General features: G+C 43.5%; 1 protein-coding gene across 1 annotated transcript in view; it reads right to left on the bottom strand.

The window, feature by feature from the left end:
- Window positions 1–14480, bottom strand: part of CAB39 (calcium binding protein 39) — a 44262-nt gene extending 29782 nt beyond the window's left edge. Inside the window, exon 1 of the mRNA XM_082319825.1 lies at window positions 14345–14480. The gene's annotated coding sequence lies outside the window, so the exon portion shown is untranslated. The remainder of the gene's footprint in view (window positions 1–14344) is intronic.
- Window positions 14481–22425: the final 7945 nt, after the last annotated feature.

Below are 22425 nucleotides of genomic sequence, written 5' to 3'. Positions count from 1 at the left end.
GTAAAATGAAAATCATGAAGAAAAAAAATCTGCTGTAACACGGATGAACAATTAAGTGAACAAAAAAGATTAATTCAATGGATTCAGAAAAAAGAAAAATTGGAAAATGAATTTCTATGTAAAAATGAAATACATAATGTGAGATAGCTTCTCACTTTCTGAAAATTTCAAAGCAATTAAGTCCCCAGCAGTTCACAGCCCTGCTTGTTTCTTTAGCACCAAATGCCTGCCAATTCCTTTCATTAAGCAGCCTTCTCTCCTGCCACTCAATTACTTTACTGATCCTTCTGCCTCTTCAAGAGCCTGCTTCTCCACCAGACACCTGCACCATGCTGGGGGAAGAGAAGGGCAGCTACCGCTCACTGTGGCATCCTGAAACTACGTTACACTTTGTGACTTGTACGTTATTATATTCATTGCAGTTTAACACGCAGCTACAGAGCTTTTGCAGAAACTTAAGTAGAAATTGGTTTTAAATAAGGCTGCTGCCTTTAAGGGGCTTCAGAGATCCAGCATGAGCACAAAAGCTTGTTAATACTAATGCTTAGTATCTGAGATCCCAGCTCTTTCTCCATATTCAAGGAAATCTTATGACTCAGCTTCTTTCCCTGGTGTACTGTTTAGAGTTACCCCACCCATTCATTTCCCCACAAACCTTACTGCTATATTGCAATATGGTATACAGACCAGCATGTAAATGCCTCACCCATTCCTTGGTAAATATGTTTTTAAAACAATAATAATCACAAGTTTCACCACAAAAAGTAACTACTCTCTCTAACACACTGCACACAAAAAAGAACTTACTTCAGGCTTCAAGAAAAGTTGTCAGACGATATACCTACTTCTGGCCAGGTTGAAGCTCAAATAATTTTCTCATAACCTGGCATTACAATCCCCTGTTGGCTCAGATGCCTCTACTGCATCATCACGAAACCCAGAATATTTGTTACATGACAAAAAATGCTGCAATTATGTACGTGCCATTCTACCCACCCTTGGAAGCAAACATGCAACGCAAAAGAGTCTCCTTTGTAACTATTTCTATTCCTTGGTATATATTATTCCCATTCCTTTCCAGAGATTTTCTCTTTGCATCAGATTTCTGATATCCACCTGGGGTTAATTTTGAGAGTGAAGAAGTGGCAAAAGGGGAGGCAGAAAGTACACTGCAGTTTAATCTCTGACTTCATTTCACATAGTGCAATACGTCTACAGTTAACACGTTCCAATAACTAAAGACGGCTGTATGAATATCAGAAACCGCACAGGCAAAGGACAGGAAACCCCACCAGCACCACAACATCAGCATTTAGTTTTAACCAGAAAGCCGGTGCAATGGACAGAGGAAAAAGAGATTACCTAAAACGTGAATTAGTTACGTAAGGAAGGAGGATGAGAATCGTAAGTACTAGCACAAGATAGGAAGGGAAATGCACGTGCGCTTTTTGGGCGTTCTGTTTTGAAGAGAAGTTGAGAACAATTAAACTGCGAGAATGGTCCTGGGATTGCTCCAGGTGCAATCCTCTAAGGTGCAATCTTCTTTAGAGAGTATTCACTCAATAAACAAAAAACTACACTCAGTAAAGCCATTCTCTAGAAGCACAAGTAACAAAGCTAGGAAAAAAAAATCAAAATGGATAAAGCATTTACCCAAATGTAGTTTCAGTAAGAACCATGTCATAGTATTACTTTTAAAATAACATTTCCTTTACTTCCTTTGGAGACCAAGTTCTGTGGCCTGCTAGAAACTTCTAATGTTCAACCTAAGTTTGTGTAAGTTCAACACATCATAGCTCTTCATATAATTTATCTGAAGAACAACAAACCTTTAATAAATATAACCTACAAAGGAACAAGATCACTTACGAACGACAACATTAAAGCATGAAGTTAATGGGCTATGAAACACTGATCCCGATGTAGCTCAGGAACATCCTAAAAACACTGACTTAAGAACTGGGAAGATATATCCATCTTCCCTAACTGATTACTACTGGCCCCTGCCATAGGCAGAATATCACACACTACATCAGTCTCTGCTTTGACAGATTACACCTCTGAAGGCTTCCCTTCCAAAATAATCAATTTGGGAGTTCACAATTAAAGACTATTTACGTTAGACAACTGTACAATTCACCTCAGTCCCAACAGCCCTTTACAAGCTAGCTGAGATGACATGCAGTCAAGCATAGCTTAATGTCTCTGGGTTTACATTTGTGCATTAGCTTGACATAACTAGGGCTGAAACCCAAAACCAACAGGCACAGCAAGCTGCACTGCAAAAAGATGTCGAGTCACTTGGTCAAACTCCTCAGAGGTGACTCCGAGACCATGGATGACTCCTCAATTCTGCCATTTTTACCCCTATTGAGAGATCTCATTGGTGTGACACAAAGATCAAAATGTAAATTATTCTGAGATCAACTCTCATGAATCCCAGCTGATTCTTGCTACACGAAACTGAGAGAACTTGGCACATTATTCAATGATTACATATCTCCTCTGTGAAAGGGAGTTCCTGACAAATAACCTATGGGAGTTATGTATTGAGTCACAGAGAAAGCAGGAGAGGGCAATCAATAAACGACTCAGAATCATGACCCTGTCATTAGTTTGAATCCCTTCCTTCTAGTTCATTACATCCTCATTCAGTAAAGAAAAAAAGTCGTTAACTTTTTTTTTCCTTAAATTATCTCTTACCTAGTACTAGGAGCTGATGTACAGGCAATATCTGAGCTGATCCATAAGGTCATTATCCATTTGACAAATTTGCTTTCTGTCAAACTATTTTTTTGCCATAGTCCCTGGCACTTAAAACACAGTTTTGACGACAATACAAAGGGTTTACTGACACAGCTCTGTTGGTAAATCCGACTAGTGCAGATACAGCTTATATTAGTAAAAACCACAACCTCTGACCATGATAACTACAACTGTGCTAGGGCTTTACTGCTTAAGTACCTTTATGAAGGGTGCTCTTTCCTTCACACTGCCAAACTAGCATCAGTACCACCATAAATCAAGTGCCCGATTTTCCCAAGCTAGCTGTGTGGAGCTATCTTTTAGTATGGAACTTTCACCGAGCTTATCCTCATATGAAAATCCCTGCTTCCTCTTGAGTACACTGTACCGAGGACTATGTGGCAGATGGGAAAACAGCACGAAGATCAGCAAAATCAGAGGCTAGCCAGGAGAAACTTCTCTTTTCCGTGAATACTCAAGAGCAAGAATTAGTTTCATGGGCATCACTTGAAACAGAGGGGGGCAAAAAAAAAAAAACAAACAAAACATATTATAGGCCAGAACACATCTGTGATGTGCAGATGTACATCTCATTGCTACCAAGACATCAGTGCGTTTGTAAGAAATAAACTTATGAAAAGTAGTTCCCTGAAATTTAGCCTGAAAAAACTGTCATGGGTTCAGGGAAGAGAAAACATATTGATAATACCATCTCCCTTTTCAACCAAACTAGAAGTCATTACTGAATTGATGATCAAACTGCGTGCCATGATAATAAAAAATAAACAAACAAGCAAACAAAACCTTAAAGGATAATTCACTCCATTCTCCCAAGAAAAGAACCAGCCACAGCGATACAGAAATTCCACATAAATAATTTCAAGATCACAATACACCTAAAGCAGCTGTAAAAAAAGTGTCCTTTACACAGTTTCCTCAGACCACCTCTGTTTCTCATGCCAGTTCACATGTTTGGTCTAAATCTTCAAAGTAACTAATGGATTCGATTTCTGATACATAAACCACATCGCACCTCAATTGCCAAGACAGGTGTGTTCCTTTGGGGCAAGGCAGATCACAGAGCACAGAAAAACATACTTTAGGGCAGAGATGATGCATACCAGGGTTAAGAGAACTATCCGTGGCCCAAACCTTCAGCAGAGATGAGGTGAGAGCCAGAACTTTTAACACCATGCCATTGTATTTTCCTTTTGTAGCAAATATTTTGAGACAGAGGGAAAGGAGTTTCATCTTAACCCTGAACTCCATGCTCTGAAATGCTCTGCAACATAGGAATCAAGGAGGGGGAATGATCTAGATTGCCCCTCAAAATGTCTCCAAGCTCTTACCATGCCAACCTAACTTAAGGGTCCTTCCAATGACTCACAAGTTGCCAGTCCAAAGATCTAAGATACAGCAGGATACATCAGCATACACGCTCTGAAAAGGCAGATATTCCTGAAAAACCCACGTGAAAGTCCTTTTCCCTCCTGGCACCACCTGAGCGTTCCCGTTACTGAAAGTTACTCGTACATTAAATGGAAATATAATAGAAACAATGTGCCAGATGCCTGTGGTGATCCATCACATATACCTACATGCTACATTTCATCTGTCTTCCCCTTTTGGGGACACTTGAGTTCTCTTTCCAGGTAGACCCCATCATGGCAAGCGAACTTCTCTGCTTCCATCACAGTAACAAATACAAGAAAATAACAACCTTGGGACAGGTGGGTAGAAGGTCCTCATAAAATGTTTAACATTTAAATTTATTCCAGCCAAAACTCACAAGAAAATACCTTACAGTTCCTGCTTGCTAGAACTAAGACAAGTTGCCCAGAAGTTTCAAAAAGCGTTTTTGCATTTAAAAAAGGGAGGGGCAGGGGGAATACCACAGCAGAAAGGTATCTTTCCAAAAGGAAGACTTCCCAACTGATTTTACTTCAAAGCAGCTAGCAATAGCTGTTGTAGATGTGATTCTCCAAGGCAGAACAGCCCAGAGCATTCACAAAATGTAACTAAAACCAGCACTGTTGATATTTTCATAGTCGGCATCTCTCCTGCAACACACCTAGAGGTCCACAAACCAAAAATGTGTGAAAGCTTCCAGTCTAGAGACAGCAAGTAAAAAATGAGGTTTGTAACAAGAAGCGACTAAGATTAGGCCAACTAACACAGTGGAAAAACCGAAGCATGTCTGAGGGACAGTTCCTTTATCTGATCTGCTAAGAAGAGTTGGACTGGAAAAAGGAACTATCAAATTGTTTTGCAATACTAAAATAAGAGCTCCCAACTTTCCTCTCATGCAATTACTGTGTAATGCTACCAAGAGAAACTTTGAACACTACCACAAGAAGTTATCAGCTCTACAAGTTTACCCACGGAATGATCATACATCATCTCTGTAACTACTGAAAAAATCGTTCCAAAGGACAGCAGATCTTCCAAAGGGCTGACACCAAGCTCAGGTGGAAATGCCTGCATTTTTGCTGATGCTTAAACTCCTACATTGTGTATTATTAATTATTTCAGCTATGTCAGCATCCTGTCAACCCCTTCTCTTCCTTAGGGCTATGTGGGGAAAAAAAACAAACAAACAAACTAAAAAAACCCTTTAAAATTGTTAAATGGTGCACCAGTTTAACACTAATTTTATTTAAATAAGGGATTATAAAAATTACTTTGATAGGAGTTTACAACAGTATAATCTCATTGCTTTCTACATCACCAAGAGGCTTCAACCAAATAAAAGCCCTTAAATCAAACAACCAAACACTCTAGAAATAAAAATTTGCAGCTATCAAAATTCAAAGCCTTGGTAAACTCTGAAGTTATTCAAAAGCTTTAATGGCTTAAAAAAACAAAAATCTTTTCTATGCTAAAAGACCCATTCTAATTACAAAGGTGAGCCAAAAGAAACCATAATTCTCTGAGAAAATTTTTAGACTGTAGTTCCATTTTCAATGACAAAAGCAATCAACATGTTAGGAAAATGATAAATTTAAGAAGGAGAAGGTAAGGTTATGCTTTCAAGACTGTGGTTTAAAACTATAACATAAGGTTTGACTGCAGTCAAAATGTACTATTGATTATAAATTCTATAATGGTAAAATGGCTATAAAATCTGAAATGGTATCTTTAAAATTTCTGAAAATAACAAAAATAAAATGCATGCAGTGACAGTTTTGGAATCTGATCAACTGTCCCATTAGATACAGAAGTAAATCAGGGACTTCACAGAATTAAGATATCTATTCAAATATTTTTTTTCACTACTAAGTCAAAAAGTATTCAAATAATGTGAAAGACACTATTGCTTTTCAAACTATCCAGATTTCCCTTTTAGCTCCTAAAATATAGATTTTAATTTTCCCATTCACAATCATTTTAAAATAGGTTTAATTTGGTTATCTATTTTAGGGACTTGATGAAAGTCCTGATTTTTCTCAGTTTTGGTATAAATCTCAGAGGCACGAATCCACAACACTGAAAGTTAGAGTACCATAATAAACAGACGTGACAAGTTGTAGAAACTTCTGCTGTACTTACTAAGACTTTTCAATGCTTGTAAGTCATTCTGAAAGTTAAAAATAACCCATTTATAGAGGACAGATTCTGTATTTCTGGCCAACAATCCTTCTCCTTGTTCACTAAACAGCTCAAGAACAGCTAATTCTGAAACACAGATTTGACATTTCTTCCTACATTTGATACTGTTAAGTCCTCAACCTGCATAAATACATGAGGGGTGACTGCCAATGCCTGGGGGAGAGCAGAACTACTCTTCAGACTCTGCTCCCAACAACTCAACCGCAGCAAAGCTAAGACCTTATTCAGTAAATTCCTAAGGGAAGCAAAAAGCTTTGCATGGTCAGCCTCAAAGGAAAAAACAATCCATCTTCTGTTGGTTGTATACTGTAAATCCATGCCTATATGGCTGTTAACATTTTTTATTTATACATATGCACACATGTGCATATATATATATATTTATATATATATAAAAGTTCCCAAACAAGAATGAAAGCTTACTGAACAGAGTTCATTTCTCTTTAAGATAAATAAAAATGTATATGTACAGGTAGGAAGGAATAACTACAGTCACCAGTTAGAAAGCTGGTGGGTGGGATGCTGTTTTTTCCAAGTTAAAGAAATGAAGAAAACTGACATGCAATTCTTTGACAGAATTTAAAACTTCAATACATTCATAAGTTTGTCATCACACACAAATGCCCTGAAGTGTTCGTGACTTCTTTGGAAAATATTCCATAACCCTGAAATAAGGAGGCTCTTTTGGATCTAAGGATGTTAATCCTTTCACCGTAACACATGGGTTAAGAGTAACACCAGTCAGACTGCACAGCTATGCCACGGCTCTGCCCAAAATGCTCTGTGAATGGATGCAGTTCCTAACAGAAAATCTGTTTACTCCAGCTCCACCCTATTACAGAGTTAGCAGAGTTTAAATATTGCTCAATGTCAATTATAGATGTAAAACGGAACTATGTTAGTCAATACTGATGAGTCAATATACTGCTTTTCTTAGAGATTACAAATCTAAATAATCACGTCCAGAACAGCATTTGTTTAGAAAACGTAGAATATTTTCAAGAAGCTTCCTTCATTGTCGATCATTATCCATGAAATCCATGGAAAAAGACTAGTTGACCTGGTCACTGAAGTTTGTGTTTGCTTTCAGACCATATTTTAAGACAAGCTTAATTTCTCACATTCAAGTAGCAAGGCCCTCAAGTCCAACACCCAACACTTTGAGGTTTAAGGTTTTCTAATGATCTTAATTATTTTAGTTTTCCTCAGTTGTACTTTTTTTAAGAGAAGCCTTTGTTCCTTTCACTGACAAACTGTATCAGACTACAAAAAAGATGAATTTTCCATAGGAACTTTTCCTTATTTGATTTTGAAGTTGGAAAGCATGCAACAAGGCAGAGGACAGCAAAACCAGGTCCCTCAGTCAAGACTCAAGTACTGCCCTGGACAGCAGAATTCTACCTTGAATCTTCCTTTCTCATTAGGCAACACATAACCCAAGCGCCTAACGCGTGGTCACTACTTAAGTACCCATCCTCTTCTGGGAGCCCAAAATGAGATTCTGAGACTAACAACTGATACCACGGCAGCAATTCAGGTGCCTGAACGACGAATGTCACTGCAAATGCACTAGAACAGCACATCTGGTCTCCAACTGCCCCTTCAGAAAATCACAAACCTTCTACCTGTCTTGGGCAGATGCCTTGGAGCATCTAAAATAATACTAGATATCTATGTTTAGGCAACTGAATCTCACATCATTAACGGATGCCACCAGAAAAAAAGCTTTGGAAGTGTAAGCTCTCAAGTGCTCCACCAGGCAACACACAGGTCAGGTCACCCACTCAAACACAGGAGAAAATTCTCTGTGCTTAAGCACCGTTATCTGAAAAAGGGGAGAATCACCATGCTGCTGAAGAACACTGTGAAATGTACTTTCATTAGTATCTGTGAACCAATCAAAAAAACACAAGGACCTGAATCCTCCTGTATTCAGAGAACTGAGTTTTATGCAATAAAGCAAAAGACTAAATAATACATTGCGACCAAATAAGTACTTGCAAAGGATGCCCCTTCACTGAGCATTCTCTTGTGCACTGATGGAACAAAAAGTCCTGCTGAAAAAAAACTGAAAACAATCTCGTAATCAAACTTTTTGTACCAAGTCAGTATAAGCAAAGTGAGGTTATGAATATTTGCTAACTTTTGAGATGTTAACTTCCCTTCCTCAATATTTTTCTAATATAGTACTGAGCATGTACAAAGTCTTTATCAAGAACTGTGCCTCAACTCTCTGCCCTACAAGGTATCTCTTTAAATTTCTCCGTAAAGTTTCTTCATCACTACCAATCTCCGGACAGAAGAAACTTAGGACTTGAATAGCAGGTGTTACAGGTTAGAAGAACGATGCATTCATAAACTGTGTGGGAGAGACTTCTCAGCGCTCACCTGTGTTACACTCAGTGCACGTCTGTATCACTAAGGTCTCATTTAGGTAGAATAAAATCCCTTACATTTTCTTTTCTAAAATCTTACTTCTCTGTGAACAAACTTTTCTTTTGCTTTTTCTTTGTCTACACGACATTCAATAAAGTCAAAATGTTATATGCTGGTTAATTTTATAAACCATTACAATATATCAAGAAAAAAAAAAAAAAAACACACCAAAAACTTTTGACATATATTAAAAGGACCATCATCTGCCAAAGCAGTAAAGGGCATATTTCACATGTAACAGTCAAAGTAAAATATAACGACACAAGTATCTTTTGCCTCATTTCTACAACTGTAGCAAAAACTCTTGAAACCGCTTACCAAGAGGAAGAGATCAGAGACTCCATTGCAGCAGGATGCTCTGAATATGTGCTATCAGCACACACATCTATCATACCATACAAGATGCTACTGATAATTCAATGTCTACAGATTTTTTTTTAAAGCAACCTCCTCAGCAGATGAGCTGGGAAGCTGGCGTGGCTCTGAACAAATACTTGGAAAAACGGTATCCATCCATGGTAAGCCTTCCCAGGTGAGTAAGGAGAAAAACAACAAGGCAAGTCGCACAGTCAGCTTCTGCTTGGCAAAATCCGAGGCAGCACCAGACACAAGAGCTGGCTGGCAAGACGGAAGGGCCTTCCACAACTGTCCATTCAACAGGCGTTCTTCATATTTCTGTGTACTAGCATGCTTTACTTAAAAGTCAGAAAATAAAACAATAAAAACTTTTCAGAAAGGAATTTCTTCAGATGTCAGCTGTTTGCCTGGGCACCTCTAGCAGCCAGAAAAAGATTATGCATTCCACATTTCTGGGAACACTTCTCAGTTTTTTCATTATATGTTTTAACACAGATAACTTCAAAAGAGATAAGGCATTTTGCACACACGAATGACTGAACATAAGTACTTCTCTTGCAACTGTGCATATTCAACTCCCTGAAAAGTTGACATACTAATTCAATTTAATTTATAGCCAAGTTCTATCTTAGCTATTTTTAAGTGTCACGTTTCAAATCTTGCAGGGTTTGCAGTTAAACTTTTAGCTACATTCTTTTAGTATGAAAAATGAATTTGTTACCAATACAAATTGATAAAAAAAATACACAACGGGGTAAGGACCAAAAGCAGCACACAGCGATTTTTCACTGATGCAGCCATTTCACTGTGAAACACTTGACAGTATACTTGAACATTTCAAAATAAGTCCAAGTAGTAACTCCTAAATAACTTCATCCAAAGATGTTTCTGAACTTAGAAAAACATGTTACACTAATACTACAGTTCTGTACTAATTATAACTTCTCAATTTTTGAACTGTCTTGCTATATTTAACCTTTAGCGATGAATTCTCTGAGTGTTTGAAGGGGAGGGAAGAATTACAGAGTGAACAGATCTTTAGAAAGGAACTAGGTATTTTATTAGAAGTAGCAGATTTCCAATAAACAGAAAGATTAGCTACAACATTCAATTTCCCACAGAATTTTATGCACTTGTGGATAGGCTTAAAATTTGCTTCCTTTTAGCATATTTGAAGTCCACAGTCAGGAACTTTTTATAGTGTCTTTTGACTATATGAAGTATTAGCTAGAATACTCAAAACAAGGGAGTTAGAAAGGAAATTGCAGTTATTTATTTAAACCTAAGCAATTTACTTTCTAAATTAATATTGTCTTAAAAAGCCACAGGCTATGAAGGCTGCTGAGGAATGACCACAGTTACTCCTGTAAACACAAAGTATTTTGGCTGCTTCCAGTTTGGATCAATCCTGAATTCAGTCCTTTATAAACAGTATTTAAATAGGGACAAATGAATGTGCCATTTTATCATAAGGTGGAATAATGACAGCACACAAATCTGCTCAGGCTAAAGAAAGACCAAACTCACATGACACCAGTTTAAGCCTTAGGTACTCCTGAAGCATGCATTTAAAAGCTGAGCTCGGGTCCATTAAAATAATTCAAGACAGCCTCATCTTCTAATTTAACCTTTGTGTTTGCACTTGGGGGGTGGGGAGGGATCTCAGCATAGTTTCACCTTCTAACTGAAGACATTCAGCTTCCTTCTAGCTCACACCTCTACATCTTGTGGTGCAAGCAGCATGATACTGAGAGAAAATGAGGGGAAAGAGAGAGCCCAGATGGAAGGGAAAGAGAGCCAAACTTGCAAACAATTCAGACTAATGAACACCCTAAATTAGACAACAAATTGGGGAAGTAGCATTTTAAAAGTTCTCCTGTTAGAACAGCGCAATCTTGACCACTAATAGCAACGGGAATTTTTCATCTTGCTTGAGGTTTATCTACAGCTACAAAAATACAGTTACAGTGAACACTATGACTTTAGTATCTGCCTTCAACTTGCAGCTAAGAAGCAGTGGTAAAAGTCCACATAGCTCACTGTTTCCTTACCAGAAATTGCTAAATTTACAAGATTTCAACTACGCAATGTAGAAAGTACAATATTCGTAATTTAACTCATATTTTTGCTTTGCACATTATTCACATAAATAGCTGCAGGCTGTTGTGGTACTGCTAATTTTGAAGGAGCAGATGAGTCAAATCTTATTTTCGATAGAAAGCTGCAAGATGCCTCCAATTAGACAAAGGTAATCACACTTTAATAAACTGTATTATAAAGTGTCAGAAGTACAGAAAAGCAGGGCCAGAAGGGAATTCAAAAGGTCATCTAGGCTCCTTCCTGCCCTTGGCTTCAAACCAGCATCAACTATTAGAGCGCCATTCCAAAACTCTACATGCACTGCAAAAAAAGACATCATTTTAGCAAGTGTCTAAAGCCTCTAAGCGCATTACAGAGATTATCAAACCTTTCAGAAAGGTTTTACACAAAAATTAAGGCTGCAAACATCTCATTAAATCTACAAAAACTCAATACAGAATTGATTCAGAAGGGAGGACACTAGTCGGTAATTCTAATATTCACAAAAATGCCATAAAAAACCTAGAAAGTGCAGCATGTACGGAGCAACAGTAAGGGCTCGTTCGACTACCATCCATTAATTAGTAAGAGACCAACGCATTAGCTTCCACGGTAGACTGCAAAATAGATACCATTCCCTCCTGAATAAATGTTTCATAAAAGCAATCAAGGAATTCCAAGAGGTGGAGTTTTCTTAATATTATCACACCCCACCGGGAATACGCATTTGTCTATGCTTGATAATACCCAAAGAGCATAATTATCTCTCAAAGACATATTGTCACAAAGTATTAATTAACTGGCACTTTTATTTAGTCTCCTTTGTTTGTATAAATACATGTATCTTAAAAAAAACATGAATTCTGTTTTACACTTCTCCATCTACAACCATGCATGAAATGCCTACACAATGCAACAAAGTTTCAGAACTCTGCATCACCATAAATAAGAGCGCGATTAACTTGAAAAAGATCAATGCTATCAGCATTTTAAAATATTCAGCAGCACGTTAGTCCACACATACAAACTTACATTACAACACCTTTATTCTGCTTGCTCCCAACACCACCGGACACAATCTCCTCCTGTACTAAGGTACTTTTTCTGTCTGACCAAGGAAAGTCCCAAACGACATGTATATCACACTACCATCGAGATTACAGTTTAAATACAAGTACATTTAAGCCAAGCATATACTAGCTAGCTGACTCAATAGTTTCTCACATCGCAAGACAACCATGAAGCTAACTGTAAAATACAATATTCTTACAACAGCGAGTCCATGACAGACAGAATCCTACCAAGACAGAGTGCCATAGGGCAACATAGAATCATAGATCTCTCATGCCACTCTCACAGATCAGATAAGCTGCCAATTCGTACAGGACAACTGGGGGGGGGGGGGGGGGGGGGGGGGGATCAAGTTATTTCTGACCCTGAAAGAGGTACCATGCTTATTCTAATTCACAGAATATTTCTTGGCCTTTTTTTTCTCTGCAGTTAAAGGCATGTGCCACATCAACAGGTATTAGGTAACAGGTATTAACTAAAGGTACAGTGTTTTAAATAGCAAAAATCTATTATTTAAAAGCTTAGATGCCAAGGCATAACCTCAGGATGTTAAATTTCCTCTGACAATATATGATTTCATGAGCTCTTCACGTTAAAAAGGAAGACGCATTTCCTGATGATGAACTATGCTGCTGAAAGGAAAACACAGGGCCTTGAATTAGAGTTTCTGACAGGTAAGTTCAAAAAACCACACACACAAAACTTTACAATATTTTGAAGCTAATCACATTTCATTTCTGATCTACATTTAAACTGTTCTTCCAAGCTTTGTTACTTGCCTCACTGAAACTAAAGAGCCTAGGTCATGTAATTTAATCTTTGACTCATCATGCAAATTAAATCACACCATTCCCATAAGGTAGCATATCGGTTTTAAATAAGTCCTATGCACCTACATGATCACTTACCAAACACTAGATTTCCTTTAAAAGAAAAAAAAAAAAAAATCTAAAAAAAAAAAAAAAGATGATACTGGATACATCCCAGTTTCAATACTAGTAGTATTTCACAGATTTGTAGGAAAAAACGATGAAAAAACTTTTTTTCTTCTATAGAACACAGAGATCACGCTGTGTTAGCTTTCTGTGGGGCTGTCTGCAAAAAAATTTGGGTCTTAACAGCCCTCATACAGTTATTTCTGCACAGAGGCCTATTAGGACTACGAACATGACTAACAATTGTAGGAAGAGGCCTTAGACCTAGGCACTGAGAGGACTGCGTAAGTCAGCGCCTGCTCCGCACCTCCAATGGTTTCATGTCATAAGGGACGTAAGGAAGCGGAGATTTCAGCTGACCCAAAGGCGAACCCGGGTGACGGCCGCCCGCCCCGCCGCCCGGCTGGGACGCGGCGCTCCCCCCGCTGCCGGTCCCCGGGCCGCCGTGCAGCAGCGGCTGCCTCCCAGCCCACAACCGGCTCCGCTTCTGCGGGCTGAGGTAAACCCTGCGCCGTTCTGCGCGTTAATTCGTTACCCGGATACGGTATTTGAGGAACTTCGGGATAAAAGGCGCTGCCGCACCGGCGAAGCACGGACGCTGCCCTCTGCCCCTCCCTTCCCGGCTGCCACACACGAACGGACACACACACACACACACACACACACACACACACACACACCCCCCAGCCCGAGCGGCACAGACCCCCGGGGAAGCCGGTACCAGCCGGACACTGCCCCCCTCCCCAGACCGCCAGCGAGGCCAATCTGCCCGGCAGCACTCGGCCGCTCCCTCCCAGCACCGGCCGCCGCCGAGCGGCGAGACAGGGCCGGAAAGCGGCGGGCACCGGCCGGGCCAAGGCCGCGCTCCCCGGCGGCCTCCGCGGCCCGGAGGGCACGGCCCGGCCCTGCCCCGAGCGGCCGCCCCGCACGCACCGGCCGCGGCGGCGCCGCCTCCCGGCCCGCCCCGGCCCCGCGCCGGGGGCAGCGGCGGACAATGCGCGCCGGGCCCGGCGGCCTTGGCCCCCCTCACCTCCCGCACCGCCCGCCGCGCCGGGCCTGGCTCCGACCCGCCGCCGGCCCCCCGCCCCCGCCCCGCCGCGCCGCCTCGGTACCTCGGTGCGGAGCGCGGCCTGGCGCCTCCTCGGCGGCGTGTCCGGCGGGGCCTGCCCCTGGCGGCCCGACCGCCCCGGCTCCGGCGGCTGGCGGCGCGGCTCCGGCGGCTGCAGGCAGAGGCGCGGCGCGGCCCCGGCTCGCCCGGCCCCCTCCCCCCCCCCGCCCCGCGCTCTGCTGCGTCGCAGCGGCCCTTCCCTCGCCCGGCGGCGGAGCGCGGCGGCGGCGGCGGCAGCGAGCGGCGGAGCGCGGCGACGCTTCCGCCCGCTGCCGCACGCCACCGCCCCCTGCCGGCGCGGAGGGCCGAGGGCGGCGCCCACGCAGGACCCACGCGGCGGGGAGCGGGGACCCCGCGGAGCCCCGTGCCCGCCCCCGCGAGTGGGGGTGGGGAGCCCGCGGCCGGGCGGCCCTGCGCCGGCGGTGGGACACCCGCGCCAAGGCCCCCCGCCCCGGGGGCTGCGTGGTGTTGGCGTTTAACATCCTTTTTTATTCCTTTTATTATTCGTTGTTACTTAAATTTTATTATTTTTTATTATTCTTATTCTTTATTAGTCTTCTTTTGGTTTTTATTAGTATTCAGTATTTCATATTCTTTTAATTATTTTTTATTATTTAAATTTTAGTATTTATTTTTTTATCATTTTTATTTATTATTATTATTTTTTATTATTATTATTTCCCCCTCTCCTCTTTGCCCCAACCTCCTGCACCCTCTGCGCTGTGACAAAACTCTTTTTTCCCATGTCGCAAACCTCAGGGCTCAGCCGTGGGGTTGTGACGCAGCATCGTGCTTTGGACTTGGACCTCAGCCGGCCCCGCACGTCAGGTTGCCGGTGAATTACAGTCCGAAGGTTTTCTGCTAGTTCCCATCGCGGCGTGGAAGGGCTTGGGCTGTTTCTGTGTCCCTGGAAGGTAATACTCATATATTATTCTCGCCGTGACAAATGCAGATTAGCCTGAATTGAAAAAAGCCCACATCTCTCCCAGCATAGATCAAGTTGATATTGTCCATGAGCGCAGCATAATACACAACGTGATTTCAAAGCAGAAAAATATATTTTTATGGAATTTCTTACAAGCCATGAGGTGAAACCTTGCCCCTGCAGGTCTGATGCATTACTGCCGTGCAGCAGCGTGGGACTTGCTGGCCTGGTTTCCCGAAACATCCTTAAGCTCCTCATGCTTTGCTGCACTGTGCAGCTCCAGCTGACAGCTCCTAGCTTCAGCTCCTTTTTAATGACATGTCTCCACTTCCCTTTCCTGCGCTTCCCTGTCACATCGCTGGGGAGGGTTTAGGTCAGGCTTCTTGATGCCATCGTTTTTTCCTGCAGCAGCATGTTGCTGCTCTGAACTTCACGTGTCGCGGTTGCCTTGTCTGGCGTACACCAAGCAGGCGGCGTTGGGTGGGCAAAGCTGCCTCCTGCGGCCCCGCGGGCTCCCGTGGGGACGCTGCGCTGGACACGGCAGCTCTTGCTGGGCGGCTGGGGGAGCCAGGCACGGATGGGCTGAAGCTCCTCTCGCCTTGGCTGTACTCACAGCTAAGCAAGCTCCTATTATACAGAGTGAGAATTTACTCTAGCCACGGTGAGGTGGCTAGGCAAGTGAAAAGCAAAAGCAATTTCTGTAGCGACACCTGAATTAGCGCAATGGGGTTTGCACAGGGTGCTGGACCTACACGCTCCCCTGGGGACTGCAGGGTCTCCTCTTTTCCCCCATGCCTGGCAGGCGTTCCCTTCCCCCGAGCTGGAAGTTTATCAAATTAAAACAAACAAACAAACAAACATAAGCAAAAATAGTCTTCATATCCAGACAACAAATACCACCCCGAACTGTCCCAGAAATCACAGCGGTCTGGCGGTGCTTGGCTGGCGTGCCCAAGCAGTGTGCTCAGCCATCGCACTGCCCCATGTGTTGCATTTTCGGATGTATATCCCGTGTACTCTGCGCTAGCTATGTCTTTTAGCAGCCTGACAGCAACCTCCAGTATTTCACAGTCCATCATCTCACCCCAGTGAGATGGATTTTCATTCCTGGACCCTTTGTACGTCGCCGCTTGCAACATCCCGTTGGCTTCGCTGTGCAAAGTCCCCTTGTTCTCCTCCATTTTCCACCCTGGGAGCTCCCTGGGCTTGACTGCAATGTCCTGCGGGAAACAACTCTTAACAGCAGAAGAACAGGCTGATTAAAGACAAAGTGAGATTCCTGGTGCCATCTCTGATGTGGAAAGACCTGTGAAATGCTCAGCCAACAGGTCTTCTGCGTGTGTGGCACTGCCTGTGTGAATCAGCCCGCTGTGTGCTATGGCTCAGGCACAGAAAAATGTTTCTGACTACACTTGCAACTGTCCCTGTGTAGGACAGCATGGAAGCGCAGAGGAATTTGCCCTGGGCGGTGTGGCTGGGCAGCTGCAGCAGCGCTGGTTCACTGGGGATGCTTCCCTGGACTGGTACTGTGGACTCTGGGTCCAGCCTGGCAGCGTGCCAGTGCCGCTGGGGGCTACCCCAGCCAGCCCTGTCGTGCTCAGCACCTCACCGGATAGGACGTGGGGGTATAAGCAAGCATATATATCTATATAAATATAGATATATACAAAAAGATACAAGAGCAAGTGTGTGTGTACATATATATTTATATAAATATATTTTTATATACTTGCTTATATCCCCCATATATATACTTGCTCTTATATATATTTGATATAAGAGATGAAGCAGCGCTGGACCCAGAGCAGGCAGGGGACACACTGCCTGTGCAAAGTGATGGGGCCTTGGGGCATGGCTTGCCAAGCTTGCCTGCGCCCACAGCATGCAGCTGGCAAAACATTGGCAGTTCGTATATCTCGCTTGTGAGCTGGGAATAATTGTTTTCAAAGCCAACATGGGAAGGGTGTGTATGTCTGTGTTCAAATTGTTAACCTGTAATTATGCTAAAAACATTCAAGTTTAAACAGATAATATTCCGGGTACTGACTAGAGAGAAGAAGGAATTAAAGGCAAGCGCCAGTACAGGGATTCAACACCAGCTCCTGGAAAATAGACACTACTGCTTTACAAATGACCATTGGAAAAAAGATCATGCAAGTAATAGGTTCAGTGCAGTTACCAATCCCTGTACAGTATACTGTAGGGAAATCCGTGAGCAGAGAGAGCATGATTTTTCTAAGCTCTTAGAAACAGGAATTAAATTCAACATGTGAAAGAGCTCTTGGTACACCAGCAATTCACTAATTCACAGCCATGACTAAGACATCCATTGTGAATTAATTAATTCTTGCAAATTAGGAAGTGAATAAACATGATTAAAAAATCCAAGTTACTTCACTGAGAAAAAAAAAGGTAGTTAGAAAGACAAGTACTGAGGTGGTTTGCTCCCCAGGGACAGGCGGCTAAATGGGATCCTACGGCTTTTTGCTGCTGGTTTGAGGTTGTAGGGAGCTCTGCAGCTCAGGCTCAGCTCCGCTAATCACCATCCTGTACCAACAAATGACAAAAGTGGGGAAAAATATGTCATCCTGTGAAATCAATCATCCTTTGAGCAGCTCTGTTTTGCTCACCCCTTTTCTTTGACCGTATCTTACGCAGAGCCCCTGTGCCCTGTGTGGGATGCTGGGTTCTGCATGACAGCAGCTAGCTCTCCAGGACCAGCCTCCCTCGGCTCTCCCTGAGGCCAAGAGCGGAGGGAGGCAGGGAGGCTGCCAAGGGCACCGCGGGCTCCTGCAGTTCAGCCAAAAACCAGGCTGAGCCAATACATCCCTGCAAGAGCATCGCGCTTGCAGGACGTCGTTTACACCGGGCTGGTTCCCTTAAGACAGCGGCACCGCAACTGCCTCTCAAATACAGTGTTAAAGTAGGTCCCCAGCAGCCCTGGGGTCTCTGTCCCACCCCCTCCCCAGGGATCGAGGCTTATTTCTTAATCCCTCTGCTGCACCCTCCTCTTCCTCAGTACTTCACGCAGGGGAAGTAACTCATCGCCTGGTTTATCTTTTCTCTTTTCCAGGCCTGTAATGCAGTAGGGCACAGAGGCCCTTTCCCTGTGGAGGGTGTTTCCTCTTCTCCCCCACTACCCTACTGCGGGGGCAGGTCCTGAGTGCCGCTCGTCATGGCCCGCACGGCGTCCCCCCAGGTCTTGCAGCCTGCCACACACTTTCGGATGTCACTGCCCATAGCCCAAACGGGCACAACCCCAAGCAAGATAAATGTCACCCCTACAAAAAGCCCCACACCAAGTTTTACTGGCAGTGGTGCACGTGAGAACTCCCCAGCATGTGCCCCATTTGCACAGAGCCCAAACCATCGTAGGGAAGTGGGGCAGGGAGCAGAAAGGTAGAAATAACTGCCCGTACCTCGTGCATGCCACCACCTCGTCATGCAACGGGTATAGAGATGTTCCTGCCAACTACATAGCCATCTCAATAGGCATGACACGGACCATTTGAAAAAATAATCTGGGTCTTCTTGCCAGCTGCCTTGACAAATATACAAAGAAAAGAATGTAACCAACATCCAGTTTATGTTTTAACTGGGCATGGGCATGCATTGGTGTGATTCACAGACCAGAATCCGGGTTCCTGGTCCTGACAAAGTGTTTCAGGGAAAAGCCTTTGGGGAGGAAATATTAGGAGTAGGGACGACTGCAGTTATGCTGAATACCTTCTACTTAAAGTTTGGAAGGACAAGAATCCTAAGTGTTTCCGTGGACTTTGGACCAAGCTGAAGTGGCTGAATTTAATCACGCAGGTTTCACAAGTGCCTGTGGCTGTTCCTGAAACTGTGTTTCACCCGTTACTGCCTGGGGATGTTCACTGCAGAATCTGGAAGCTTTTCTCAAAGAAATATCTCTGGGTGAGCATTTTGTGACCTTTCAGTTCATTCAATTAATACATAGTGAACAGATTCACACCCCCCAAAACCTATTTACAGTAGCAAGCACAGATAAATGTAATTGTTATCCATATCAATTGGTTTTTTCCTCACAGGGAAAGCATGCTTTATCCTCAATTCAAGGTGCCACTTCAGAATTAAAACACATTTTAAAAATATTATTGCAAATCACAAGAACTAAGGATAGCATGTAAAGATTGTCAGAAAAGAAAAACAATTGCCAGAAGAATCACAGGAAAAAAAATCTTTTGCAAACTCCTTTCCTGGACAGCAGAAAGAGCAGTATGTCATTCTGCAGAACCATGTCCTTTTAATAAACTTTTTATTACTGTGAAACAACTGAAAGTTATCTATAAAGTGCAGCATCCATTCCAGTGAGAATCTACTTCTAAAGCCAAAATCAGATTTCCATCAGCGTGGTAAACATGAAAGGAAATAACAGAAGTCGCCCTGAAAAACAGCGCCATAGAAGAATGTATTTCCTGAGCTAAAAAAAAAAAAGGTAAAAAAGCAGTCAAATACATCCATTAATTCAATAGAACTGGAAGCAAATACATTCACGAATCCCAAATCATGCAGGAAAGACACGAGGCTGTGAACACTGGTGAAACAATTAAAAGGATATGCCATATATTGGCAGGAGCCTTTAGTTTTCATCCTTTTAACACTTGTATTGTAAGCAATGGCAAGAGACAGCCTAGGCCCAGGAGGCCGGCAGCCTGTGCGGGTGCTCTCGGTGGGCGATGTTTTGCTCCGCTGGTCACCCAACATGCCTGAATGACCACCATCCCCGTGAGCCGGCCTCGCTCCACGTGTCCCTGCAAGGGCTAGCTGCCATGTAAAAATTTCAGGGGGCTTTGGGAGAAGAGAGGCTGAGCTACTGCAGAGGTACTGCAGGAGCTTTCTCTACCGACCCGAATTTACCCACCAATCTTTCCAAAAGGACTGCTTTTCTTCTATTATTTCCTAGCACTTTTATTCTCCTGCTTGTACCAAATCAATTCTAAAATAGAAAATTATTGAAGGAGAAAGGTTTTTCCTGGCTATGCTGGTAGGTTAAGGTTGAAAGCCAGGGAAGGGGAACTGGAAGCCAATTGCTCATCTGCAGGCGAGCTGCCTTCTTTTAATGACTCTTCCTCAGGCTCAGCACTACCAAAATGACTGGTGAGGTTTTTTTTTTCAGATGCTTTCCCTGTTCTTTTACATTTTAAAGAAATTATGAACCAAGTTTACTAATTCGATTCATATTTAAGTAGCGCCCGTTAAGCTTTGAAGCTCACACCCTCTGGATAATGCTGCTATGCACTTACTTAGCACTTACCCCTTCAAAGGACTTTGCAGAAACTAATTAATTAGCTCTTACAGCAGAAAACTTCTGCAGTGAATGGCATGGGCTTAGTGCTGCTGTTCAGCTGGATTCAGTCTCAGCTGCTGTGGGGCTGAGTTAGCACAGGAGCCATTGCCATGTCTCTTGACACTTAAATGTACATCAAGCCACTCCAGCAAATATGTGCAGGGACCTTCCCCAAGACTCTCCAAAGCTTTTCTGTGCCTCTCCTCTTCCTCCTCCTCCTCCTCCTGATGGGAGCCCTGGCTCCCAAGGAAGAGGCCACTCCAGAGCTCTGCCTGTCGCCACCTTCAAAGTCAGGCCCTGCTCTTGGGAAGGGCTAAGTCCCTTTCCCCCAGCTCAGCAGGATTCACCTTCAAAAGCGAGTTCATTTACGTTCTACAGCAAAATTTGTATCTTCTGAAAATCTTCCATGTGCAGGTGTGTAAGTGAGTCGCTGTCTGCACGTATGCATACATACGCACCAGGAATGGGGAGACGGGAGGAAACATCACCGTTGAAACATAACAAAACACCCAGCTCATCCCAGGTATTCTTCTGGAAAACTCCTTGGGGAGCTCACGTGTGTTGTGGCCTCTTTTGCTTTTTGACAGAGCAAACCCAGGGCACAACTCCTAATGCTAAAAATAGACAAGAAAGAAGAAAAGGGTTGTGACAGTGGGGTTTTTGTTATTATTTTTACATGCCTCATTATGGAGAAGCTGAAACGAGTGCAAGCTCTGCTTTTCTGCTTCCCAGACCAGCTTGTGGAGCATCACCCACCTTCTCATGGCTCCTGGCTGCCCCCTCATGCTGTGGGGGCCATGGGCATCCTTCCACCGAGTGACCGTGCCCCAGGAGACAGCAGGACTTCCTACACCCTTTGGTTCCTCCAAAGGAATAAGAAAGCCTCATCCCTATAAGAAGGACAATCCCCTAGATACATATGGAAAGGAAAAAATTGAATAGATTAAAGAGAGAGATGGTTAAAACCAGACAGTATTTATAAAGCAAAAAGCAATATAAACCTTTTTGCTTTGATTGGTAAAAAATTTAGATCTAAAAATACGGATGCAAAAAAATCAGCTTAGAGAGCAGGATGTGTACAATTTATGTACAATCCAGGCTGGACTCGGCTCGCAAAGACCAGAGACGCTGTGGCTCATGCCCTCCCATCCTAAACCCTTGCATTTTCTGCTGTCCCAGCAGCAGCCAGGCTGCACTGAGACTGAACCAGCAAGTGCAAAAAAAAAAACAAGTGAGTGTTTCCCCACTTCCTCGGGTGCTGCAATCCCAGCTCTGCAGCACCAGAAACGAGCAGCGCGTAGGAAACGCTGCTGATAAGCCCAGTGCCCTCCTGGCTGTCCTGCTGTCCCCTGCAGCGGCAGCCCACCTGCCCGCGGGCCAGGACAACGTGCTGGCAGGAGGGCTGCAAGTCGCTCTCCCTGCAGAGCATTAACGACGACCAGCCTCATTGCCTCATTCGTGCTGACAAGGTATTTTGTGTCAGGGGGTCAGGATGTGGTGTCAGTACACGTATACATACGTACTATAAAAAGAAAGCTGCTACTGGCATGTGGCCAAGCCGGGAGGAAAGTCGCGTTTACTCACAGTCACAGAAGAGATATTTGTCTCACAAAGGTGAAACTTAATCCAGGTCCTTCTGCAGGCTTCGGAACCCAGACGCTAAGAAGAAACAGGCTGTGTGGGATGTGCAGGGGCTGGGTACGGGGTGTGCGGGGGCTCGGTATAGGGGGTGTGCAGGGCCTGGGTATAGGGGGTGTGCAGGGCCTGGGGTACAGGGTGCTGAGCCCCAAGTTCCAATGTTTGGGGAGCCAGGCACCCATGCAGACATTGCTGTGCACGTGAAGCTTAC

This window comes from Platalea leucorodia (genome assembly GCF_965183815.1).
Source record: "Platalea leucorodia genome assembly, chromosome: 8".
Classification (NCBI taxonomy): Eukaryota; Metazoa; Chordata; class Aves; order Pelecaniformes; family Threskiornithidae; genus Platalea; species Platalea leucorodia.
The sequence above is the reverse complement of the archived record's forward strand: the minus strand, read 5'-3'. Positions and strand labels throughout refer to the sequence as shown.